Genomic DNA, 10,000 nt, shown 5'->3' with positions numbered 1-10,000 from the left:
GTGTGTGTGTGTGTGTGTGTGTGTGTGTGTGTGTGTGTGTGTGTGTGTGTGCTTCCCTTTGTGAGCGTCCGGATGTTTCTTATCAATGTGCGTCTCTCTCTCTCTCTCTCTCTCTCTCTCTCTCTCTCTCTCTCTCTCAGAGCATCAGGCTGTTTGAACTTGTCAGTGTGCATGCATCTCCCTCCCTCCCTCCCTTTCTCTCTCTCTCTCTCTCTCTCTCTCTCTCCCTCGTTCACTGCTTCTGTGTGTGTGTGTGTGTGTGTGTGTGTGTGTGTGTGTGTGTGTGTGTGTGTGTGTGTGCTTAAAGGCAGGAAATAAAAGAGAAATCCAGCGGGAAAATATTAGGCACAACTAGACAGATAGCAGAAGAGGATATGAGGAGGGAGGAAAAGAGGAGGGGAAAAGAGAGGAGCTGGAGAGAGAGCAGTGAGCTGAGGAAAGAGTAAGTGACATTAGGAGAGAGGAAAGGGAAGAATGCTAGGTGGCGTTGTACAGGTCAACTCTGGAACTGTCTCCCTCTCCCTATATTTCCTACTGCCTATGATCTCCAGTCTTTCAAACGCAGTGTGTCCAGGCATCTCGAAATGAACGCATCTTGAATCTGGCACCCTGTTATCTTGTTTTTGTTCTTTCTTGGAGGGATCAGTCTTGCGAGCTCCTGGCCTTTAGTTCCTTCTTTCTTGCATTAAAAAAAAAAAAAAAAGGGCAAGTGTGGTTCCTTGAGGGTGTTGGTGATGTGGCGGCAGCATCAGAACCTTAGTGTTGGTGGCATACAAGACCCCAGTGTAGAAGTGGCGTAGGGACTGGCTGAGTTACCAGCCACTTTTGTGTTATCAGTGGCACCACACAATGTTTTCATAGCCTGTACTTCCTGCCGCCATTCAACCACCGTCTGCCCGTAACTGGCTGACTGTGTGTTGGTAACTGTGTGTTGGTAACTGGCTGACTGTGTGTTGGTGACTGGTTGACTGTGTGTTGGTAACTGTGTGTTGGTAACTGGTGGACTGTGTACTGGTAACTGGATGACTGTGTGTTGGTAACTGGTGGACTGTGTGCCGGTAACTGGTGGACTGTGTGCCGGTAACTGGTGAACTGTGTGCTGGTAACTGGTGAACTGTGTGTTGGTAACTGGTGGACTGTGTGCCGGTAACTGGTGGACTGTGTGCTGGTAACTGGTGGACTGTGTACTGGTAGCTGGTGGACTGTGTGTTGGTAACTGGTGGACTGTGTGCCGGTAGCTGGTGGACTGTGTGTTGGTAACTGGTGGACTGTGTGCCGGTAACTGGTGGACTGTGTGCCGGTAACTGGTGGACTGTGTGCCAGTAACTGGTGGACTGTGTGCCGGTAACTGGTGAACTGTGTGCTGGTAACTGGTGGACTGTGTGTTGGTAACTGGTGGACTGTGTGTTGGTAACTGGTGGACTGTGTGCTGGTAACTGGTGGACTGTGTGCTGGTAACTGGTGGACTGTGTGCTGGTAACTGGTGGACTGTGTGCTGGTAACTGGTGGACTGTGTGCTGGTAACTGGTGGACTGTGTGTTGGTAACTGGTGGACTGTGTGCTGGTAACTGTGTGTTGGTAACTGGTGGACTGTGTGCTGGTAACTGTGTGTTGGTAACTGGTGGACTGTGTGCTGGTAACTGTGTGTTGGTAACTGGTGGACTGTGTGCTGGTAACTGTGTGTTGGTAACTGGTGGACTGTGTGCTGGTAACTGGTGTGTTGGTAACTGGTGGACTGTGTGCTGGTAACTGTGTGTGCTGGTAACTGGTGGACTGTGTGCCGGTAACTGGTGGACTGTGTGCTGGTAACTGGTGGACTGTGTGCCGGTAACTGGTGGACCGTGTGCCGGTAACTGGTGGACTGTGTGCCGGTAACTGGGTCACTTTCCACACACAGTACTGTACGTCTGTGGTAAAGGGCCAGCTTATCAATGTTCAGGTGCTATTGTGGTACAGGTAAAGGTGAATCTGCCGCCAGGTGATGTACTGGGGTTGAACAGTGGCTGGAGAGACGCACCAGAGGATGAGAGAAAACTAACACTGGAAGCATACTAAATACTCCAAATATCAGACACATATGGCAGAGTGTGCTGGAGGAAGTAGGTGGGAAGAGAGAGAGAGAGAGAGAGAGAGAGAGAGAGAGAGAGAGAGAGAGAGAGAGAGAGAGAGCGAGAGAGAGAGAGAGAGAGAGAGAGAGAGAGAGAGAGAGAGAGAGAGAGAGAGAGAGAGAGAGAGAGAGAGAGAGAGAGAGATGAGGGAAACAATAAGCAAAGCCGCATAAAAAGGCCAATATGATACATAAGAGGGAGACGTTAATATGGTAAAGGGCGTGGATACAGCGACTCTGGACCATTCTATTAACATTTCATGCAGTGTGCTGCAGCTGTGGTGTTGTGAGGCACCGATATTACACGATACTCCATTAAACACTGAACCATTTTGTACAACATCAGTGTGTTTAGCCTCACAGGGTATTCATATCTACTGTATTTGTTCATCACCAGCCATTACCATCTCATCCCTTCCTACTCATTGCTTTATTTTTTTACCTCCTACTCCTCCCTTCCTCCTTTATTTTCTCCTTCCTACCCCTGCCTCCCTCCCTCCCCCGTCCTCCTCACTCCCTCCCTCCCCCGTCCTCCTCACTCCTTTTTTTTCTACCTCCTACCCCTCCTTCTCTCCCTTCCTCCCCCCTTCCAGTCATCCCAGCCCAGGTTTATAATACTTATGTTCGTCGACCGCACCTGTGTCATGCTGGCAAATCCATCAACAGGTAACACACGTAGTTTTGCTGATTACTATGCGTGTCTTCCTGGGACAGAGAGTCACATTTTTTTCACTGAACAGGCTCTTGGGTGTCTGTGTAAGGCAGGAGGCAGCCGTGGGCCACGACTGGCAAAGTAAAAATTAACGACCAGAAGCAGACGACTAAAGCAAGTGCAAAGCAGAAAATGCACGAAGATATATAGAGGCAGGAAACTTTGACGAAATACGAGACAGCATTTGACAAGGGGGAGAAAGTATGATTAGAATCCACACAGAGAGCGCATACCTCCACGAATGCCGAATCCGGATCTGCCCCTAAATTTAATAAATTCTTCTTGGCCCGTGACCCATCCTTCCACAAAATTTCATTGAAATTCATTGAGAACTTATATTGTGCAGGATACATAGGATCCGGATCCGGATCAACCCCCAAATTTAATCGATTCCTTCTTGGCCCATGGCCGACCCTTCCACAAAACTTCATTGAAATTCATTGAGAACTTTTGGAGATATCGTGTGGACAAACAAACACAGATGAATACATAACCTCCTGCAACGTCACTGGGGGAGGTAACAAGGAAAAGGAAGTAGCAGGGATGATGACAGGCGTGGCTGATAGGCAGGGAAACAGGAAGATAAACCTTTTTTTTTTTCTTTGAATATATTCGCTCCGGATGTGTGTATGTGTGTGTGTGTGTGTGTGTGTGTGTGTGTGTGTGTGTGTGTGTGTGTGTGTGTGTGTGTGTGTGTGTGTGTGTGTGTGTGTGTGTGTCCTCCTCCCTCTCTTCCACTTCTCCACTCTCTACCCTCTATTCACCTCTCTCTCTCTTCTTCTCTTCTCCTTCTCCATCTCCTATTCTGTCTGTTTCCCCTTCCCCCTCACTTCTCCTTCCTCAGTCTACTCTCTCTTTTCCTCTTACTTCCTCCCACTCTTCTTCCTCACTCTCCACTCTCTCTTCCCCGCTCCCTTCCTCTCTCTTCTCCACTCTCTACTCTCTCTTCTCCTCTCTCCACTCTCTTCTCCTTTTCCACTCTCTACTCTCTCTCTTCTCCTGTCTTCCTCCTCCTTTTCCGCTTCTCCACTCTCTACTCTCTCTTTTCCTCTCCACTCCTCCTCCTTTCTCTCTTCTCCTCTCTCTTCCTCCCAGCCATCATCACACAGTACTTCATTTCTTCCCTCTTGTCCACCTTCCCTGCATCACCTAAATCAAGTTTTGTTTGTTTGTTTGTTTTCATGCACACATTGTATATTATAAGCATTTATTGACGAGATGTTTTTCTCAGTAAGTCAGCAAGTTTCTGTCTCTGTCTGTCTCTCTAACACTCACTCTCTCTCTCTCTCTCTCTCTCTCTCTCTCTCTCTCTCTCTCTCTCTCTCTCTCTCGCTCATACACAAAAAACACACACACAAACAAATATACTTACACATAAGAAAACACACAAACAAACACACAAGCACACGCCGAGTAAAACAAGCCTCTCTCTTGCTATCGTAGGCGAGGGTGGAATAAAAATATAAAATGAAATTATCACGCTCTGTGTGGGGAAACACAGGAAGCAGAGGAGCGACGGTGTACAGTGGGTAAGGGAGGGGAAGGAGAGGAGGGGCAGCAGCAGTGGGTGGAAGAGGGAAGAGATTGGGGGAAGGGAGAGAAAGAGAGAGAGAGGACAGAGGACAGAGGGATGGAGTGAGGAATGAAGGAAAGGGGAAGGGGAGAGAGAAGGGAAGGAGGAAGAAACAGTGAGTGACTGAGGAAGGGAGGGGAAGATAAAACAGAGTGGAGAAAAGGAGAGAGGGAGCAGCAAAGGGAGGGAGGAAGGTTGGATAAAAGTGAAATGGAAGAAGGCAGAGTGACGGTGTGGGTGGAAGGGAGAGAACAGACTGAAAAAGGAATGAAGTCAGTAGGGACAGGGAGACGGATGATGGGAAAGAGGGTGGATGACAGACAACACTATGAAGGAATAGGATCAGGGAGAGGAAGAAAGGAGGATGTACTCTTGGGTATGGAAGGGAGGCAGGAAGGAGGCTGAGTGAGGGAGGAATGGCTGGGGTAGGGTGAGGGGGCAGGGAGTGGGGGTTACAACATGAGGGGGCAGCGAGAGGCAGGAAGAGACACCAGAGTGTGACATCCATCACCGCAGTGATAGTCATCTGCACAACACATTTTGGTAGATCAGGACATTTCACGCCTTAGGTTAGTGCTGTTGCCAACACCTTCACAAAATGTATGGGAATAATTAGCCCTTACTGTGGTGTTAAAAAAGTTGATTAAAGAAAGAGAGCAAGAGTGGACCAATGCATTAGCCTTTGTGTTGGCTGTGTCTTGTTTATTTTTAAGTTCTAGATTCTGCACTGTACAGTAAGTTACTTCTGTATTGAGGACAGTGTCACTGGCAGTGCTACGTGTGTACGCATGTATCTTTGAATGCAAATATATTAGAGAGAGAGAGAGAGAGAGAGAGAGAGAGAATTCGTGAGCTGGTCCTCAGTGTCCCCCCAAAGTTTTTTGCTTTTATACTTAGGAAAACGAAATTTTGCAGGAAGGTAGACGTGTACTTTGAACAGGTTTTGGGCAGGACTGGACCCGTGAAGAAGCCTATTTACACCTGGATCAGGGGGCAAGGCAGCCTCTATCCCAGTTTCTAAATTTTCTCTAAACATAACAAGGTGTGGGTGGCAGGGTTTATTTTACATGACAAAAAAAGGAAAAAAAAAAAAATGGCAATGGTAGACGGCCATCCCGGCGAGGTTTTAGGCAGAATGGAATCGCCAAGGCCTGCCTCTGCGTACACCGAGGTACACGCCAACACCAACTACTTTTTACACATGGTGAGATCCCCTGCGGCTGCCTCGGCAGGCAGGATGTACCCTACGGGGGGGGGGGGGAACCCTAAGTTAAACCAAGTTGTCTCTTAATTGCAAGACTAAAAGTTCAAAATCTTTTGTTGTTACAGGAACAGTTACATTTCACAAACTTGACTATGTAAATTGTCTACCACCATTGCTGTAATAATCTTCACTGTTAATAATGCATTTCCTCTTGGACATTCACTGGTTATTTCTGCTGCCAATACTGCGACTCATACAGTGATTACATCTTAACATTATAACAACTGGTCAGCAAATAATACAAAGATGAGAAACGGGTCAATATATGTGTACATAATGCAAAACTCTGTCTGCCCTTAACATTGACATTATTCCCAGTGATGGTGGAGGCAGGGATGATGGTTGTGGTGGTAGAGGCAGGGATGATGGTTGTTGTGGTGGTAGTGGTGGTGATCACAGTACTAACGTGCACCGTGTCAGCGGGGATGTGGTAGTGGCGATTGTCCTAGTGATGGTAACAGGCAACGTTGGTATGCATGGACAGCATTTTCTGTTTTTACCCCGGTAACGACAGATATCCATGCTAATATCTGTCTGTCTATCCATCTATCTACAGATCAGTAGATAGGTAGACATAGAAATACATAGACATATAGACTGACTAACAGATAGACAGACATAAAGATGGACGGTGAGACAGACAGATGGATAATATTAAGGTGTGGCTTTAGGTCAAGTTGTATGGTGTTTACGGCATCAACAAGGTAGTAGGTTAGGGTGGTGCAGAGAGGTGCTACTATGGCAGTGTTGTGGGGCCAAGGCGCGGAAGTTGGCCTGGTACAACACTCCGGCAGGGAGATCTTCCTCATTTACCATGTTGTCAAATTCTGGCCTGAGATACTGCTCCTACATACCTCTATACAAAGCTGATCCTCTTGGCGGCTATCCCTTACCCATTTGCCCTGCACCACGCCAGGTTACGAACCTTGTTTCAGTCCTAGCTAGTTGCAGTCTGCCCCAGGACGGCGGCTGCTTGCTTGTGGTCGATGGCTCTGCTCGGCCACACAGACCAACGGACAGGAACAACAACAGCAACAACATTCTATCAGTTTTGCCGTAACATCTCCCGCATACTTCTTTAATACCTCCCACCACCAGACCAAAGGCAGGCTGAGTTTGGTACAAACTTTTTTCCAACAAAAAATAATCGTTGGCAGATTGTGAAATGTGAGTTTTTCCCTTGTCTCTGATACCTGTGTTGATATTGTATACAACAAAGAGTATGCCTTACCCAGAGTACAGTATGTGAACCTGCTTGGGTATCCTCCTACATACCAGTTTATTAGCCTGTGTTTTCACACTGTATCTTGACCCAGTAAAGTCTCTCCTGCCTAACACCCTACCACAACTTGTCCTGCCATTTATTTAACATTTCATTATTTTCCTACTTCACTATATTCCCTTTACCTTAACTTGGCACAGATTTGCATCCTTTTGCGGCTTATTCCACGCAGAATAAGGCAATACTATGGCCCTACATCCCTTCCGTAGCACTTCTTCATGACTAGCATCATCCTGTGCTGTTAATCTCTTGCTACAACCAGTAATGAAGATGGACAGAAGGCAGTTTTAGGCCAAGTTATAGTAAAAAAGGTATAGTATATCCGTTGCCAATGTTACCATTTCATTAGTGTATCAGGCCATTATTTTGTGTGTTCCTTAACTCACTAATAAAACCGTTCATTAGTTACACCTTTTCCTTCTGCCCCAGTTCATCAGTTACATAGTGTACCAGTGTATTATCTAGTTTACTAGTGTACTATTTCACTAATGTACAAGTTCATTTTTGTTCTTGAGAGCAGTGGAAATGAGTTATTGAAAAGGAGCCTGTGGAGTCACATGGAGAGACAGACTGACAAATGCACGAGAGAAGGAGCGTTTTGATGTGGATGTGGATGTGATAGGAAGCGTTAGGAGAAACACACTGAGGTGGTTTGGACATGTACAGAGGATGCAGAGCAAGAGACTGACGAGGAGAGTGTATGTGAGTGAAGTGGAGGGCAGAGGGAGAGGGAGGCCAAGGATGAGATGAAGGGAGGGAGTGGAGAGGTATATGAGATAGGGGAGTGAGAGCTGGGAGCAGGGCAGTGAAATGGCGGGGGACAGGGCTACATGGAGGCGATTTGTTTGTGGCCACCCCTTACGGGATTAAGGCGTCTGGCAATAGGTAGATAGACAGACGAGTTCATTAGTGTACTATTTCACTAGTTCCTTCGATGATGCTGTTACCAGTCTGCCACTTTACTACTTCATCAGTTGTCCAGGTCATTAGTTTACCCGTTGTTCAGGTTCCAAGGTAAACCATTCCATAGTTGTCCAGTTCACTAGATGACCATTTGACTGGTGTTGGGGTTCACCAGAGTATTAGTTTACTAGTACATGAGTTTACCAGTACATTAGTTAACCCGTTGTTTAGTTTACCAGTACATTAGTTAACCAGTTGTTTAGTTTACCAGTACATTAGTTAACCAGTTGTTTAGTTTACCAGTACATTAGTTAACCAGTTGTTTAGTTTACCAGTACATTAGTTAACCCTTTGTTTAGTTTACCAGTACATTAGTTAACCAGTTGTTTAGTTTACTAGTACATTAGTTAACCAGTTGTTTAGTTTACCAGTACATTAGTTAACCAGTTGTTTAGTTTACATTAGTTAACCAGTTGTTTAGTTTACCAGTCCATTAGTTAACTAGTTATTTAGTTTACCAGTACATTAGTTAACCAGTTGTTTAGTTTACCAGTCCATTAGTTAACCAGTTGTTTAGTTTACCAGTACATTAGTTAACCAGTTGTTTAGTTTACCAGGTCAGTGTACTGCCAGTACATTAGCTATACTGTAGTTCTTTTACACTAATCTGGCCCAGATTTTGTTTTCTTTTGGAGCTTATTTCACGTGGTTCAATGACAGAAACGGACAATACTGCAGCTCTACATCATTCTCACAGCACTTCTTCGTGACTAACACCATATTCGAGACTTAATTTATTGTTATAACTCGGCACTGAAGCTGCGGCGATGGAAATTTGAGGCCAAGTTAGAGTAACAAGGGTATAGGCCACAGCACAAGCCCTGCCACCAAGTCAGATATCTGGGTAAGCAGGATGGCCGTCTATTTTGGGCCTGTGATCTGAAGCGATAAAACCCAACGCCTCCACTGAATGGCTGTGGCCACTCAGTAAAATAGCGTGTTGACTCAGTGAATTAGTGGTGAGTCAGTAAGTATGGTGAGTCAATGAATGGACAGGGTGACTCAGTAAAATAGCGTGTTGACTCAGTGAATTAGTGGTGAGTCAGTAAGTATGGTGAGTCAATGAATGGACAGGGTGACTCAGTAAAATAGCGTGTTGACTCAGTGAATTAGTGGTGAGTCAGTAAGTATGGTGAGTCAATGAATGGACAGGGTGACTCAGTAAAATAGCGTGTTGACTCAGTGAATTAGTGGTGAGTCAGTAAGTATGGTGAGTCAATGAATGGACAGGGTGACTCAGTAAAATAGCGTGTTGACTCAGTGAATTAGTGGTGAGTCAGTAAGTATGGTGAGTCAATGAATGGACAGGGTGACTCAGTAAAATAGCGTGTTGACTCAGTGAATTAGTGGTGACTCAGTAAGTATGGTGAGTCAATGAATGGACAGGGTGACTCAGTAAAATAGCGTGTTGACTCAGTGAATTAGTGGTGAGTCAGTAAGTATGGTGAGTCAATGAATGGACAGGGTGACTCAGTAAAATAGCGTGTTGACTCAGTGAACTAGTGGTGAGTCAGTAAGTATGGTGAGTCAATGAATGGACAGGGTGACAGTAAAACAGCGTGTTGACTCAGTGAATTAGTGGTGAGTCAGTAAGTATGGTGAGTCAATGAATGGACAGGGTGACTCAGTAAAATAGCGTGTTGACTCAGTGAATTAGTGGTGAGTCAGTAAGTATGGTGAGTCAATGAATGGACAGGGTGACTCAGTAAAATAGCGTGTTGACTCAGTGAATTAGTGGTGAGTCAGTAAGTATGGTGAGTCAATGAATGGACAGGGTGACTCAGTAAAATAGCGTGTTGACTCAGTGAATTAGTGGTGAGTCAGTAAGTATGGTGAGTCAATGAATGGACAGGGTGACTCAGTAAAATAGCGTGTTGACTCAGTGAATTAGTGGTGAGTCAGTAAGTATGGTGAGTCAATGAATGGACAGGATGACTCAGTAAAATAGCGTGTTGACTCAGTGAATTAGTGGTGAGTCAGTAAGTATGGTGAGTCAATGAATGGACAGGGTGACTCAGTAAAATAGCGTGTTGACTCAGTGAATTGGTGGTGAGTCAGTAAGTATGGTGAGTCAATGAATGGACAGGGTGACTCAGTAA

The sequence above is a fragment of the Coenobita brevimanus genome, chromosome 63 (genome assembly GCF_032717465.1).
Source record: "Coenobita brevimanus isolate Jiangsu-jjx chromosome 63, ASM3271746v2, whole genome shotgun sequence".
In the NCBI taxonomy this organism is placed as follows: domain Eukaryota; kingdom Metazoa; phylum Arthropoda; class Malacostraca; order Decapoda; family Coenobitidae; genus Coenobita; species Coenobita brevimanus.
This window is presented reverse-complemented; position numbering follows the sequence as displayed.